Genomic DNA, 14,886 nt, shown 5'->3' on the forward strand with positions numbered 1-14,886 from the left:
AAGTAAACTCCAGAAAACTAAAGTGGGCAGGTGATTGATGAAGCAGCAAGACAATATAGGAGAGCTGACAAAGAGCTTGAAGAACTATATGCAGACGCCAACATAATAAAAGAAAAAAGTCCAGAAAACTCCAATGGGCAGGACACCTAATAATACAGTCTGACGAAAAAATAGTAAGACTGGTATGGGAAGATGCCTCCAGAATGGAGGCATGTTGTCAAGTCGGCTAACACCCACGAAGAGTTGTAACGCCACGGAGTAAGTAATATATAAAGAGGAAAGTGTTAAAATCCCGTGATTTTGGAAAAAGCTTCTGCAATGTGTTGTTCTTCTGAGGCTAAACATATACCGTATTGCTGTTTTTTTGTAATTTAAAAATAACATCAGATTGGGCAGCTGTACTAGAGCCCCAAAAAGGAAGACCATATCGAAGATGAGAACAAAAAAAATGTTATTTTGGAAGATGCTTAATTGATTTCCTTTGAAACAGATATTACTGCATAGCAAACTAAGGCTAGTTTCTTACTTAACAAATCGATATGAAGAGACCATTTAAGGTTGCTGTCTACAAAAATAACAAGAAATTTTACAGGATCAACGATACTGATCTGGCTATTATTAAGAAGCAAGGGTTGAAGAGCTTATGTATAGGATAATGCTACTGTCTTATCCACATTAAAAGATAGTAAATTAGACTCGGACCAGGTTTTTATTGTAAGTAGATCACAAGTTATATTTGCATTAAGAGTTGCAATACTATAGTTGCTCCAGGTTATACACAGTTTGGTTTTCGGGAAGCAGTAAGTACAAGGGGGGGAGCTCTCTTTAGCCTACAAGTGCTATTTCAGCGATATAGAGATGTACTCTGCGATATTTATGAATGGTTCATTGATTACCATAAAGCGTTCGATACGGTAAAGCACGACAAGCTGTTAGAGGTATTAACAAATATTGGAATAAACACCTGTGATCTAAAAAATATTACCAATCTTTACTGGAATCAAACATCGTCTATACGTACAGAGAAGGAGACTCGGATGATATCAAAATTAAACGTGGGGTCCGACAGGAATGTATACTATCACCCATGCTGTTCAACATATATTCTGAGAAAATCTTTTAAGAAGCAGTAGAGGATGTTTAAGCCGCAATTCGAATTAATGGAGAATATATCAATAACATCAGATACGCGGACAACACGGTGGTATTCGCTGACACTTACGAAGCCCTCCAGGAGTTAATGAATAGAATCACAGAATTTAGTCAGAGGTATGAACTTTCGCTAAACATTAAGAAAACGAAATGTATGATGATATTTAAGAAGAAACAGCAATTTGGAAGAATCAGTGTGAATGATCAACCAATGTATTACCAAAGTTATTTGTCATTAGGTTATCTCATTTCAAACTTGATATACTTGGCATCAAACTTGTAAATGGCTGAAAAAATCTGAGGGTGGTGTTTTTACCCTAGAAATATCAAATTCTGACTGTTTTGTGTATTTTTATTTGTATAATATGTTTGTGTAAACTGTATTGTAAATGTGATTATGTACGTAAATTGTGCAAAGTAGATTTGTGTTTTGTGTATTTTGTGTTGCATATATGTATGGTGTATAAGATTTTAGGTAATGTTTTTCGACCTCCTGTTATTCCGCTATTGTTGGTATATTCTTGTTGTTGACTTGTTCTTTTAGTATATGCAACCAAAGCCTGCTACATTCACTGATGTGTTTACTACATATTTCTCTTCGTAGGATTTAGGATGAGAGCTGCTTCTTTTGACTTTTCTCTTTTTCCTGTCTGTTTCTTTCATAATTATTGATGCATCTTTCCACTGTTGCCTGTGTTTGTTGTTCCAGGCATGTTTGCATATCTGGGATTTCTCGGAGTCTCTATTATTGATGCTTATTTGTATTTCATGCTTGTTTTTACTTTGTGGTCTTACGGTTTCTCCTACGTAGAAATTGTTGTATTCAGAGGGTATTTTATAGATGCAGTTTTTTATCTGTCTTGTGTGTGACTTTGGACAGGATAGATCTCAGTGTGTTGGTTGTTTTAAATGTTGTTGTGATGTTATACTTATTTCCTACACTCTTCAGTGTTAACATCTGATAAGCTCTTTACATATGGTATTGTTATCATATTTGAGTCCCATCTTGTGAGTGTTTCTGTACCTCTTGTGGCCTTTTGTTGTTTTCTTTCTTCAATCTTGTGGAATTCCTTGATTATAAATGGCAATGGACAGTTATTTTTAATTAAAACCTTTGTTTGCAGGTTTTGTTCCTTCTGGCATTTTTACTTGAGCTTTTTAACACGTTCTATAATGTCATCTACGCTTGTTCTCCGGGTTCTATTTCATTATTTTGTTATCTACCTCTTAATATTAGTTTGCCTTTTTAGTTTATTGGTCTTTTGCCATATGATGTCATTCTAAAGTTATTCTAATCGATAGTTCACCTAACTCATAGACTTATAATACAAATAGACTGATCGCTGAAATAAATTACCGGTCCTCCAGTGCGACAGAGAAAACTGACGCAAAGCAGGTCCCTGCATCTTTTTCCTTCCCATTGGCCATTTAGGTCACGTTTTCGAAAAATCCGACTCATCAGAAAGAGATGCAGGGACTGCTTTGCGTCAGTTTTCTCTTTCACACTGGGGGAACGACGATGTATTCCAACGCTCAGTCTGATTGTATTATACATAGACATATAATACAAATAGATTGAGCGCTGCAATGCATTCGCGTTTCCCCAGTCCGACAGAGAAAACTGATGCAAAGTACCCCCCCAAAATCTCTTTTCAATGTTTCAGGTTTATGGGTCACTGACCAATGAGAAAGTCACGTGGTCGCTAACCCCGACCCATTTGAAAGAGATACAGAGAGTACTTTACGTCAGTTTTGTCTGTCGCACTTGGAGAATGCGACTGTATGACAGCAGTCTATTTGTATTTTATGTCTATGACCCAACCTAACCTAACCTAACCTATCTCATTATTTCGTTCATAAACATATAATAAAAATAGACTGACTGCTGCCATACAGTCGTGTGCCCCCAGTGTGACAGAGAAAACTGACGCAAAGCAGTCCCTGCATATCTTTCTAATGGACCGGCTTTTTAGATCACGTGGTAGATAAACCTGGCAAAGTAGAAAGAGATGCAGAGACTGCTTTGCGTCAGTTTTCTCTCTCGCACTGGTAGAATAGGCCCGTATTGCAAAAGTCAGTCTATTTGTATTATATGTCTATGATTTCGTTATCTGCCTCTCAAAATTATTTTTGGTTTATTGGTCTTTTAATTAACCACATTCTGTCATTCTAAAGCTATTCTAATCGACAGTTCACACCTTTGTTGTACGTATGTCTTAGTCATAATCTTGTTTTATCCCGTTCATATAGCCTATTTATGCTTAAAATGTATGTAATTTTTTAAAATGAGGTGATGTATAATGAAATTTTAAATCATATTCAACAGAGCTGATAATTTACAAATGGGAAAAAACTTTCAGGGATGTTCACTAATTTTTAAATATAGTTAAATTCAATTAATTTCAATAGATTATACAACATATAAAAATGTAGTAAACATGAAATTGTTTAAAAATATATATGTTTTAAGATAAATCAATTCTTAATTTTAATTTTGGTGGAGGCTAGAAAAACGGCTCCTCGCAGCGAGGCTACGGTGTTTGACGTCAGCAGTCGTATCGACAACTTGTTGTGTATACGTATTTACGAAGTGTAACCAGTTCTTTTTAAGTATTTATAGAGTGATAATGAAGCCAAATATGTGGTGTTTGCTACAAAGAGAGGGAAAAACTAGAAAAGGCAGTTATTATGCAAGTTAGAAAAAAAAATAAATGCAGATATCTGTACCTCGGAAGGAATCAACAATATGTTCATTTTTAAAACTTTACAGGAGAGCAGTTTTAAACTTTTTTTCGCCAAAAAGTATTATTGCTGCAGCTATTCATTGAGATATCGAAACAATATTTTAATAGAACATTTTGTTTATTGTTATTTACATAATACATTTGTTATAATTAAAAACAAACTTGTTCCTGTGTTTTTTAACCCTTTTAACGGACATGGTGTTGTATCCATCTAATAAAGTTATTGTACTGTAAGAATTAGTATGGGGTATTCAATAACAACTACAATCCTATTTGACTTTTACTGACAAAATTTATTTAACCATACAATTTACCTTTACAAATACAAATAATACATCTATGTATTTAACCAAAATGGCATTTTAGGTACAAACCACTCAGTCATCCTCAAGTAAGTCTCCTTCTGGATAGTCACTATTAGTATTACTAGTAGGTATGCTTTAAGTTTTGATAAAAATCATGGCAAAATGTAGGAACATATGACAGTAATGCCAATAGATCGTTATACTTTTGTTGTGATATAAGTATTGGACTTTGTGATACCAGTTGCAAATCTTTTGGCAATTTAAGGTGTCGCCTTCGAATTCTAACAAGGTCAATCTCCTGGTTTTCGTCATGAAAATTACTTTTTAAAAACAGAGTTCCAATGCTGTTTTATTTAACTTACAGTTTGACAGAAGAACTTGTTGTTTGTTAATGTCTCTTTTCTATTAATCAAAGGCGGATTTTAAGACGTTTTGACATCATAAAAAGACCTTAAATTTTTAAAATCTTCTAGTTCCATATTCTGTACGGTATATTTCATTGAGGTTTGTCTGACTAACTGCTGCCAGTCCCAGGGCGTGTAAATAGAAATGTTAAGATTTTCTCTTTCGCTCTATCAGCGCATGGACAGTGTTCGCCTCCATGTGGGTATTACTCTTTAGTAGAAACTTCTGGATGATAATTTTTACTTTTTTAACGAAGTATTAATGCTAGCATTTTTATTCTGGCCGTAACATTTTTAAGACCATACATAGTATGGTTACTTCTATGTTACTGTCAGGAATGACGGTATCTGCCCATTTTGGTAATGCAATCTTATTTCATTTCCACTACGAATAGTTTATCAGAACTTTTGTCTATATCAGACTGATCTTCGTTATCAAAACTCAAGGAATCTCTAATAATATGCTCTTCATTTAAAACATCATTGCTTGGTGTATTATTTGATTCTGAAATTAAACAAGGCGTATAATATTGGTTGTAAAAGATTTAATAATATTGCTAGTCTAAGGTTGGTATCAAATGACTACATTACCCTTTTGAGGTTATGTTTTTTAATAATTTAAAAATAATGAGCAAAAAGATAGCTTACCTGTAAATGCAGTAGAAGAATTCGCAGAACTTTTTAGTAGGTACTTCAAGAATCTTTCTCCTACGAGAATTATGGTTCATTGTTCTTATTATTAGTAACAAACCACTGTAAACACACCATAAATGGCAAAAGTATTATTATTAGATCACTAACAGTCTACCTCTCATCATAGAGATATGCGCGGCGGTAATTCACATGCGTAGAGGGACAAAACACATGGTGTTTTATCCCTCTAAGTAAAAATGGTGTTCTTTTAAAGGTCACTTTCTTTATCAGCAAATGGTTTAGGACCTAGTGCTCTATTCCTTTAAATAAAGTTATAAAAGTTAATTATTAGTCTGTAAAAGTGTCAAAATTGAAAAAATGGACATAGTGTTGTATCCCTCCGAGGTACAGATATAAAAACCTGTGGTTTGACAATTTTAAGTGAATAAGGTGTTAAATTGTTTGGAACTGTAATAAAAATCTTCTCAGAATTGTTGTTAGATGTATTTAGACACCCAGGAACAAAACACCACTTATTTGGCTTCATTATCACTGTATAAATACTTAAAAAGAACTGGTTACACTACGTAAATACGTATACACAACAAGTTGTCGATACGACTGCTGATGTCACACACCGTAGCCTCGCTGCGAGGAGCCGTTTTTCTAGCCTCCATCAGAATTGAAATTAAGAATTGATTTATCTTAAGAAATATATATTTTTAAACAATTTTATGTTTGCTATGTTTTTATATATGTTATAACCTATTGAATTTAACAATATTTAAAAATTAGTTAACAACCCTATTTAGACGTTAGATAGGTTTAGAATTTGGACGTTTATGAAGTGTGACTTCCTGTCAAACTAACTTCAATACTTTCTTCGATTAGATGGAGTTAAAGTGGAAAAGAAAAAATAAAACAACAACATTATTATTTTTTAATATATTTTTGTGAAACAGCAATATGTGAATTTATATTACATTCATATAATATTTTCTTAACTTAGTATTTATATTATTTTAACGAATTTAAAGAAAATTGAGGCACCTGATTAGAGGGTATCACTGTAAAAAGTACACTCGTTGCTTTTGTGGTGCGTATGCAATTAGTAAGTACCGTGTTTTATTCTTGTGTAAAAATTAAACAATAGATATGCACAACACGACCATTTTTATCTGCATATTGTTTTCTTTTTAATATTTCTGTACTTACTTAGTTCACTCAAGTTAACCAGCCATCACAAAAAGAGCGGTAACTTCAAAATAATTCCATAATTGACATTTTCTAACTAATTTTTAATCCTAAATTGTTGTATAATGAATTATCAAAAAATATCGAAAATAATGCTTTCAGTGGATCAGCAAAGATGCATAAAGACTGAAGTACAAAAACCACTACAATGCACGTGTAAGAACATGAAAACATCTGCAACAGCAAGTCTAAACTCTATTCAAGCGAAAATTGTGATAGGAAAGTCTATAAGTTGGCTGCATGAAATGTCCTCAGAAAGACAAGAAGATACTTTTAACGGGAGCTATTTTAAAATTAATCAACAACTTTATCCCTACTACAACACTAGTAATGGATAAAAAGCGGTAACAGTAAAAATAGATACAAACCAGTCATTTCTAATCAGAATACTAATTTATACGACTGATTCGTTAAATATTAAATTAGAGAGAGAAGAGACCCGACAATAAGAATATAATGCTAAGTGCAAACTATAGCAATATAAATACTATACAGATAAGGAGGATAAAGAATATTAAAAAGATGTTAGTACAATCTTGCAATACGCTGGAATTACGGCTCTTGTATTTGATCGAATATATATCCACCCCCAAAAATTATATGGAAGTGGACAGAACACATTGCTAAAGTGAAATATAATAGAAGGACCGCAAAAAACTTGGAGTGACGACCGAGAGCGGATAGATGAAACCCGGGAAGTCCACCCACAAGATGGACTGGCGATATAAAGAGGATGTGTACCAACTGGATTGCAATCGCGCAAGATAGATCTGAATGGAAGTTTTTCGAGGAGGGCCAACAATGGACGACTATGGGCTGGTGATGATGATTTGATCGAAAGTTAATAGGTACATACATTAAGAAGAAAAGAAATTATAAAGACAAATTATCCTTTACTGCAAATAGTTTAAACAAAACAAATTGGTATAAAGAAATTTCAATTATTCTTTAAAATGACAGAGCAAAAAATTTAAAACTTCTACATAATCATACCAATTTAAAGAAATTAAAATGAGTAGTCACTATGTTGGGAAAAGTAGAAACATGTGCTCTTAACTTAAATACATTTTTTATGTTTGCTAAAAACAGGCGACCGGTTACGAGGTTTAAACTATATATCCACCCCATCATCAGGCCCAGTAGAAGAAATTTTTTAGCTCAAAATTTTAACTATATCATTGATTGTGAAAGTTGTTAATTAAAGAATAAGATATTATATACTTAAAAGCAATGATTTAGTATATTCTGATTTAAACTGTATTAGAATAACTTTAAAAGAATAAAAATATTTTATTATATTCGAAATTATTATAACCCAGTTTACATCAGAATATGCTTGACCATTGACTTTAACTATATGTTAGCTTATTTTTTAGCAATAATAAACAATTTATTTGGATTGTGAGTACTTGCCTCTACATTTCCTTTTCCGCTAGTTTTTCCAATTGCTATTTATCAGAATTTATTTTTTGGATTAATAAAGTTACCTCACAAGAACTTTCTGTATAAATATCACTGGGGTCTTCGGAATATTTCTACTATATAAATAAATTAAACTAAAGGAATATATACAGTTGAAGCAGAGGATCCTTACCAATACACTGACACAACACAATCGAAAACTTAACGACCCACTGAATGTCAATCATGATAAAATGTAATGATGATATAAAGTACAACTGGAAAATATATTTAAACATTGAAATCAAGCCTCATGAATTTTGGCGTGTTATGGCTAGGTTATACAGACTTTAATATAGGCAGATGATGTTGAAAACACTTGGCCACCGAAGAACATTGTTTTTGATATTACTTTTTTACTGCATTATCTCACTAGACATTTTTTTTATTTATTCGAAAATACTGCAATTCGTGACGCTGGTACATACAAAATTGACTTTTTTTAAATGATAATTGACTATATCAATGCGTAGTATTGTCTAAAATTTAAATTCTACTATAAATAAAAATTTACAATCCAAACATAGGAATTTTGTCCAGAAATCGCCCATAGAAATTTCCAAAATCATAACCTTTCTTTCTACATTAACTTTTTGAATATTAATTTCTAGTAGTTGGCTGTATACCATAGTTAAAAAAAACTTACAATCAAGTGTAAACTTCTAGTGTAATTGATATATAAAATTATGAAAATATACAAAAGGATTACAAAATTGTTCAAAACGTTTTCAGTCCCATCGGACCATCATCAGTGATACCTGAAACATTTGCAAAAAAACACTTTTAAAATTAAACGACATATCGATGATTATGGATTTTCAAGTAAAAGTTTTTAAACTGAGAGTTAGCTGGACTTTGGCTTGACCCAGATGTAGTCGTCATTTTCGAGTAACAGTGCAGTATGTTAGTATCATTTTATTTGAAAATCCGTAAACATCGACATAACGTCGTTTAATTTTAAGTTCAGTTAACATGTTATACGTAAATTAAAAGTTTTTATACCATTCTGTAAGTGGCTTTTTGCAAATGTTCTAAATATCACTGATTATGGTCCCACATGACCGAAATCGTATTAAACAATTTTGTAATCTTTTTGCATATATTTTGTAAGTTTCACACTTCATTGTATGTTTTTTGTATATTATTTATGATATTTAAATAAAAAAGTACATTACCATCTAAACTAAAAAATGAATTCAATAATTACTTTTGTTAACGTCAATCAAATTTAGAATTAAGTATATCATCTGATTGTATAAAAGTGTAAAGAAGGAAAAGTTATGATTTAGGAAAAAGCTTAATAAAAACCGGCCACCTTCTAACAACGAAATTAAAAACATTGTCTACACTGCCTCTTCTTTTTTATACACATCAATAGGTACGTATTCATTAGGCGTAACTAAATTAAAAACCACGTCCAATGATATAAACTTGTAACAAAAGGACATTATGAAAAAATATTAACTCTTGTTCTTAGTATGAAACGCTACAAATTAACTCTTTGATTTGAGTAAATAGACAAAAAGATGTTTTGGATGCCAAAAGATGATGCTATTTTAAAATGATTATCCATCTATAGAAATATGTATCTTTTAAAAACTCAGAAAGCTGCAGAAAAGATTTTCATTGGAGTTTTAGTCCCACCATGTAACGAAAGGAGTCAATTTTAATTAATCTCTCTCATCAAAATCAGTAATCTGCTCTGCCTTGACAGATCCTTCTATATTCGACGACAATTTAAACTGCAGTAATGTTAATAAAAAATCTATTTAAACGAATGAAATTAAGCCTTATTAAGTATGCTTGTTTTACTACAAGTTTATATCTTGAAAAATAAAAAATGACGCCTACTGCCATCTATTGTAAAATTAATTTAATTAAACTAAAAGCAGTCAGATACCAGTAGCCGTCTATTAATTCGACAGAAACAAAAAAAACAGGAGCGTTTATTCCGTTAAAAGTATCAAAAAGTCTAGGAAATAATCATAATTCGATAAGACCAACAAATTTTTAAATCTGAAGATTCCATAAGACATGAAATTCATTAATAAAATGGTAAACTTCGGCCTTAAGGGATAAAAATGTTTAAATATGTGCAAATATCATCAGAATGAAAGTTGTATATATAAAAAAATGAAGATACCAGATTCATAAAAATACCCATTTTCTAATTTAACGGAATTTCGCTTATATTTTTGTTTGTTTCGCCGTTGGATACATCTAACAATACATCAAACACTTTACAAATATTACAGTAAAAAAATATTCTAATTTATAATGATAAAAGGTGCCCAAAAAACACTGGGCGAACAAAATATAACACGAATCATATGACCAGTACCGCATGACGAGAATGAAATGAATATATAATGTGTATTATATAATATTTATAAAAATCAAAAATAAATCAACAAAAGAGGTACACGAAGCACCTAACAACTAACACTATGCTATATACAAAAAAATATATGTAACACAGAGTCCAAATAGTCATTTAATAAAAAAAAAATTAGATCCATTTCTAAGTTTTAGCTTCGTACTAATTTTTAAAATTGTGGGTCTTATCCTACAGACTGCGCCAAATATGGTTATTTTGGACAACATAAAGGTAAAATTCTTCTAAAAATTGGTACGTAAAAATCAGAAAGAGATCCTTCTTTCATTAAAAACCTCAAGCAGTCTAATAAAAGTGCTAAGAAAGAAACTTCCAAATAATAACAGTATAATATATATAATAGTAAAAGTACACAAAGCTTTTAATAATTTGACAATCACAAAACAATTAGGTGGGTTACGTATTTAAAAGTTTAAGGTTTTTTAACAAATTATGCCAAATTATGTAACAAACTCTTGTATCTGGCATTCATAATAATTGTAGGATTTAATGACTGTGATATATGCTGTAACATATTTATAATTATTATTTTACCTAATGTTGATTTTATGATTTAACGGCACTTATAAAATTTTAGAGCTGACTTGAAGTTTTCAACATTAAAAGTTAAGTAAATAAAAACTTTATATGTATTTTAAAATTATCTTTCTATATACATCGTCAAAAAGAACATTTATATTCACAAATTATAAGACTAGCTTTGCATAAAACACCAAAAATAAATATTTGAACTCTGTTTCTTGAAAAGTCGACGGTATTTTGACATTTTCTTACGAGATGCTGCTTCAAATTGTTATATTAACTCTTATTTTACACTATGTATAATCAATCTGGCCTTATAAATTACAAATTTAAAAAAAATTACTAGTAATCGAACAACATTTTCATTTTTTTGTTTTTTCTTTTTTCAGGGAATATTGAGCTGCCAACCCATACCGCTTACCTTATAAAAATTGGCATCTATGAACTTAAAACTGTAGAACAAATGGCACCAGAAATGAGAAATTAATGAAGGCAGAGATCGGAAGAGGACCCAAAAAGTTCCATTCATATTAGATAACTTACATTATTGTTCCACCTAGTTTGTTCATCTGACATGGAAACTTAGTTTTTAAATATCATTGTTCTAACAGATTTTCTTATGGAAAATAGAACGTCATTAAAATTTGCTCGTAAGATTTTTTAGTCGTAGTCTACCTTTAAATTATCATTAATTAATTTTAATTAGGATGGCTTAAGAGTGTTAGGCCTTAAGTTGAACAAACGGTCAAACACTTTAACTGTCTATCCGTACATCGGGTTTTCTCGAGGGTACTTTTTTATTTAGCATGAGTTGCACTGGGTCATTTGGCTGCTATATCGATGTTTTTGATAGTATTCGTGATTTAACAGATGTAGGGATTGTTATACTCCAACTCCCGTCTGTTATACAACAGATCACTTTATTGTGTTGAACTGTCTTTGGTGTTAAACCTAAATCGAAGAATGTAAAATGATTTACTGACGTGAGACCTCACAGAGGTAAAAATATAAGACTTTATTTGCAAAAAAGGTAGATAAAAAAGATTCATGCAAAAGAAAGCAAAAAAGAAAGTAACGGGGTATTAAAAAATGGAAAAGTTAGCAACATATATATTATAGCGAGATATTTTAGTTATATAAAATAAAATCTGAACACAAAGAAGAATCAATAAATCGGGGAGTAATAGTAACAAAACATTGGATGAAACACATGTATGTAAAAGTCGATATAAATATTAGTTTTTACAGCATGTGACAAAACGGTAAATGTATATTGAAATTATTCAAAACGAGGCATTAGGGAGACCAAAAAAGTAGCAAAAAACCCAATCAATGAAATAAATAATGAATTAAAACATAACATGGTTTAGTATCTTTGAATCAAAAAGTGGACTGGGTTTTAATAATAATCACACTAATAGTAGAAAAATTAGCATAGTCATTTATCGAGATGTAACTAAAGATAATCAAAAATTAAAGATCCTAGGGAAAAAAATGTTACGAAATAAAAAAGATTACAGAAGAGGGATGTATAATTTAATAATGGCTACTGATATTGATATTTTCCATGGATAGATGATCTGGAGACACTGGAAAGTAAAGGGGAAAACACCAAAAACTGTTGGAGGATATTAATATTAAATTGAAGACGGACTTAACAGTATAAACAAAAGTATAATTTTGAGGAAATAGATTTAAGTATTTAAGGGGAAGTGTATATACGAAAAGTACTTGATATGTTTCTAGTAAAAAAAGTAATAATATCTTCAATATTTGATGAAATACGATTTAAAAGTAAACAATTATTACATGACAGACAATTAGATAGTACATATATGACCTCCATGAATTTTACAGTCCAACTTATTAAGACCAAGTCAGTTTTGGTAAGATTTAATCTGTAGACAATCTTGTTTGAGAACACACGTGATACAAGTAAATTTCGTGTAGATTCCGAAATTGTACAAATCAAAAAAGATGGTTAAGTTTAACACATTTCAAGTATATTTGATTGTTTTTAGTCTCACGGTCCTACACTATGAATACGAAAACGGTGACTAGAAAACTTTAAGTAGCAAAGTTTACTGAATAAATTAAATATTCGCAAGATACTACAACAAAAATGTTTACGTATTTGCTGGGAACAAACTGGATGTATAAACCCATTAATGTTTAAAACAACAACTGATAATTTGTTCAATGTTGGCATAGTTTGAAAAAATCCACAAAGATTTGATCATTTAGTAAACCATTTGGTCAAATACATCAATAAATAAATATTTGATTCATTTAATTTGTGTCAGGATCTTTTTGGGTCTGCTTCTAGATCATAGAACTAACATTATTTCTTGTAATAGAAAAGACATAAAAGCATATTCATTTCTGTACAAACAATTAATAATGAGCATAACACGAGATCATTTTAACAAGATTACACTGTCAACGGTTGCACAACAGATAGAATAGCGGCGCAGAACCAATCTACATAAACTTGATTCTATGGTTGCAGAAATTCATTTCCTGAAACAAAAAATCAGTAATTAGTGACCAACAGTAATCATTTTTTATTTCAAATGGTTTATTATACAATGGGTGAGTTATGTTATAACTATTGGGACGCAGACTAGAATCAGGTTCTTTAGAGCAAAACATACCCATTAGACTAAATATTCCTTAATGCAATGCTGTGTAAAAAGATATATTTTATTAAAGCTATTTTTTTCGTTTTTTGATAATAAATTTCACTTTATATTTACAAATAGTTATCAAAATCGACACAAAGGCATAACCTTGGACAAGTAATATAATTTTTAAAAAACTTACTTAGTGTATAAGGGTATATGTCAATTTATCCAAAAGGATTACAATTTAAAAAAAAAAAAATTTTCGGTCGAGTCGGACCATCATCAGTGAAACCTGAAAATATATTTCCTTTAAAACGACACAAAAATAGGTAAAATTTTTACTATTAAATTTCCAAAAATGTGGAAAAATATTGTATTAATGAATTGTATTGTTGTAATATTTAAAAGTTTATATAATATAAACTATAAATTTAAATTTATCCGATTTTGAATTATTAGAACTAGTGCATTATAGTGACTTTATTCTCCAATAAATTTAAAATTGTTTAAACTTATAAATAAATTCTTTAATAATTAGTTAACTTTTAAAAACATCCACAAAATGTAAGCGGTTAATTCCGATCCATTCAAAATATCCATTACTAGTAGAAAAATCGATTAGAATAATATGCTTAGTCAACACCCTTCTCATTTTGATGGGAAAGCAACTTATGTGCGTCTTGACGAATCATCTTGAATAGGAGGGTGGAGGTCATATTAATCTTTTGTCTAACTCATAAAAAATTTAAAAGAAAATATTTTTATAAATTAAAATGTATTTTTTGTTGTATTTCGTATTGTCTTAAAAGAGTATTCTGGGTAAAGCAAATTAGATTAAAAGCATATTTTTGAAAAAAAAATACGCTTATGCATATATACGTATATGTATATATGTATACCTGAGGTATGCCAGAATACGCCAAGCGTTTGGAAAAATAATCTTGGAAACTAAAAGATGTCAATAAATCAGCTAATGTTAAAAGGCATATTTTTAAAAATATCGGTAAAACTGATTAAGCAGATGTGGTTAAGGAGAATCACTAAAATTATTAATTAATAATATGAACTAGATTTCATCTACTAAGACCAACTTTCCGCTAGTGCGTAACCGAAACAAAGCGAGTGACTTCGAGAGGGACGTAAGTCTTTAAATAGTTCAGCTTGGTGTGATTTAGAGTGGTAGAGTCGAGAGTTAGTATTGTGTATGGGTAAATACGACACTACGATGCGGGAAAGGTACCAGACGACACCTGACTTTATAGCCTTCGCGTGACACACGGGGTTCTGCTGGGAGTAACCATCTATCCCCTAGCTTCTGGTGGTAAATCAATAAACAAAATAAAAAAGGAAAAGAAACAACACAATCTCAGGCTTCCAGAAAGTATGGAACTG

At 30.9% G+C, this 14,886-nt stretch overlaps 1 protein-coding gene across 2 annotated transcripts in view; it reads right to left on the bottom strand.

The window, feature by feature from the left end:
• Nucleotides 1-6,174: 6,174 nt before the first annotated feature.
• Nucleotides 6,175-14,886, bottom strand: part of LOC140439618 (forkhead box protein O-like) — a 627,931-nt gene continuing 619,219 nt past the window's right edge. For both annotated transcript variants that reach the window (XM_072529645.1, XM_072529644.1), the window contains one exon: nucleotides 6,175-13,390. The gene's annotated coding sequence lies outside the window, so the exon portion shown is untranslated. The remainder of the gene's footprint in view (nucleotides 13,391-14,886) is intronic.

The sequence above is a fragment of the Diabrotica undecimpunctata genome, chromosome 4, assembly GCF_040954645.1.
Source record: "Diabrotica undecimpunctata isolate CICGRU chromosome 4, icDiaUnde3, whole genome shotgun sequence".
Classification (NCBI taxonomy): Eukaryota; Metazoa; Arthropoda; class Insecta; order Coleoptera; family Chrysomelidae; genus Diabrotica; species Diabrotica undecimpunctata.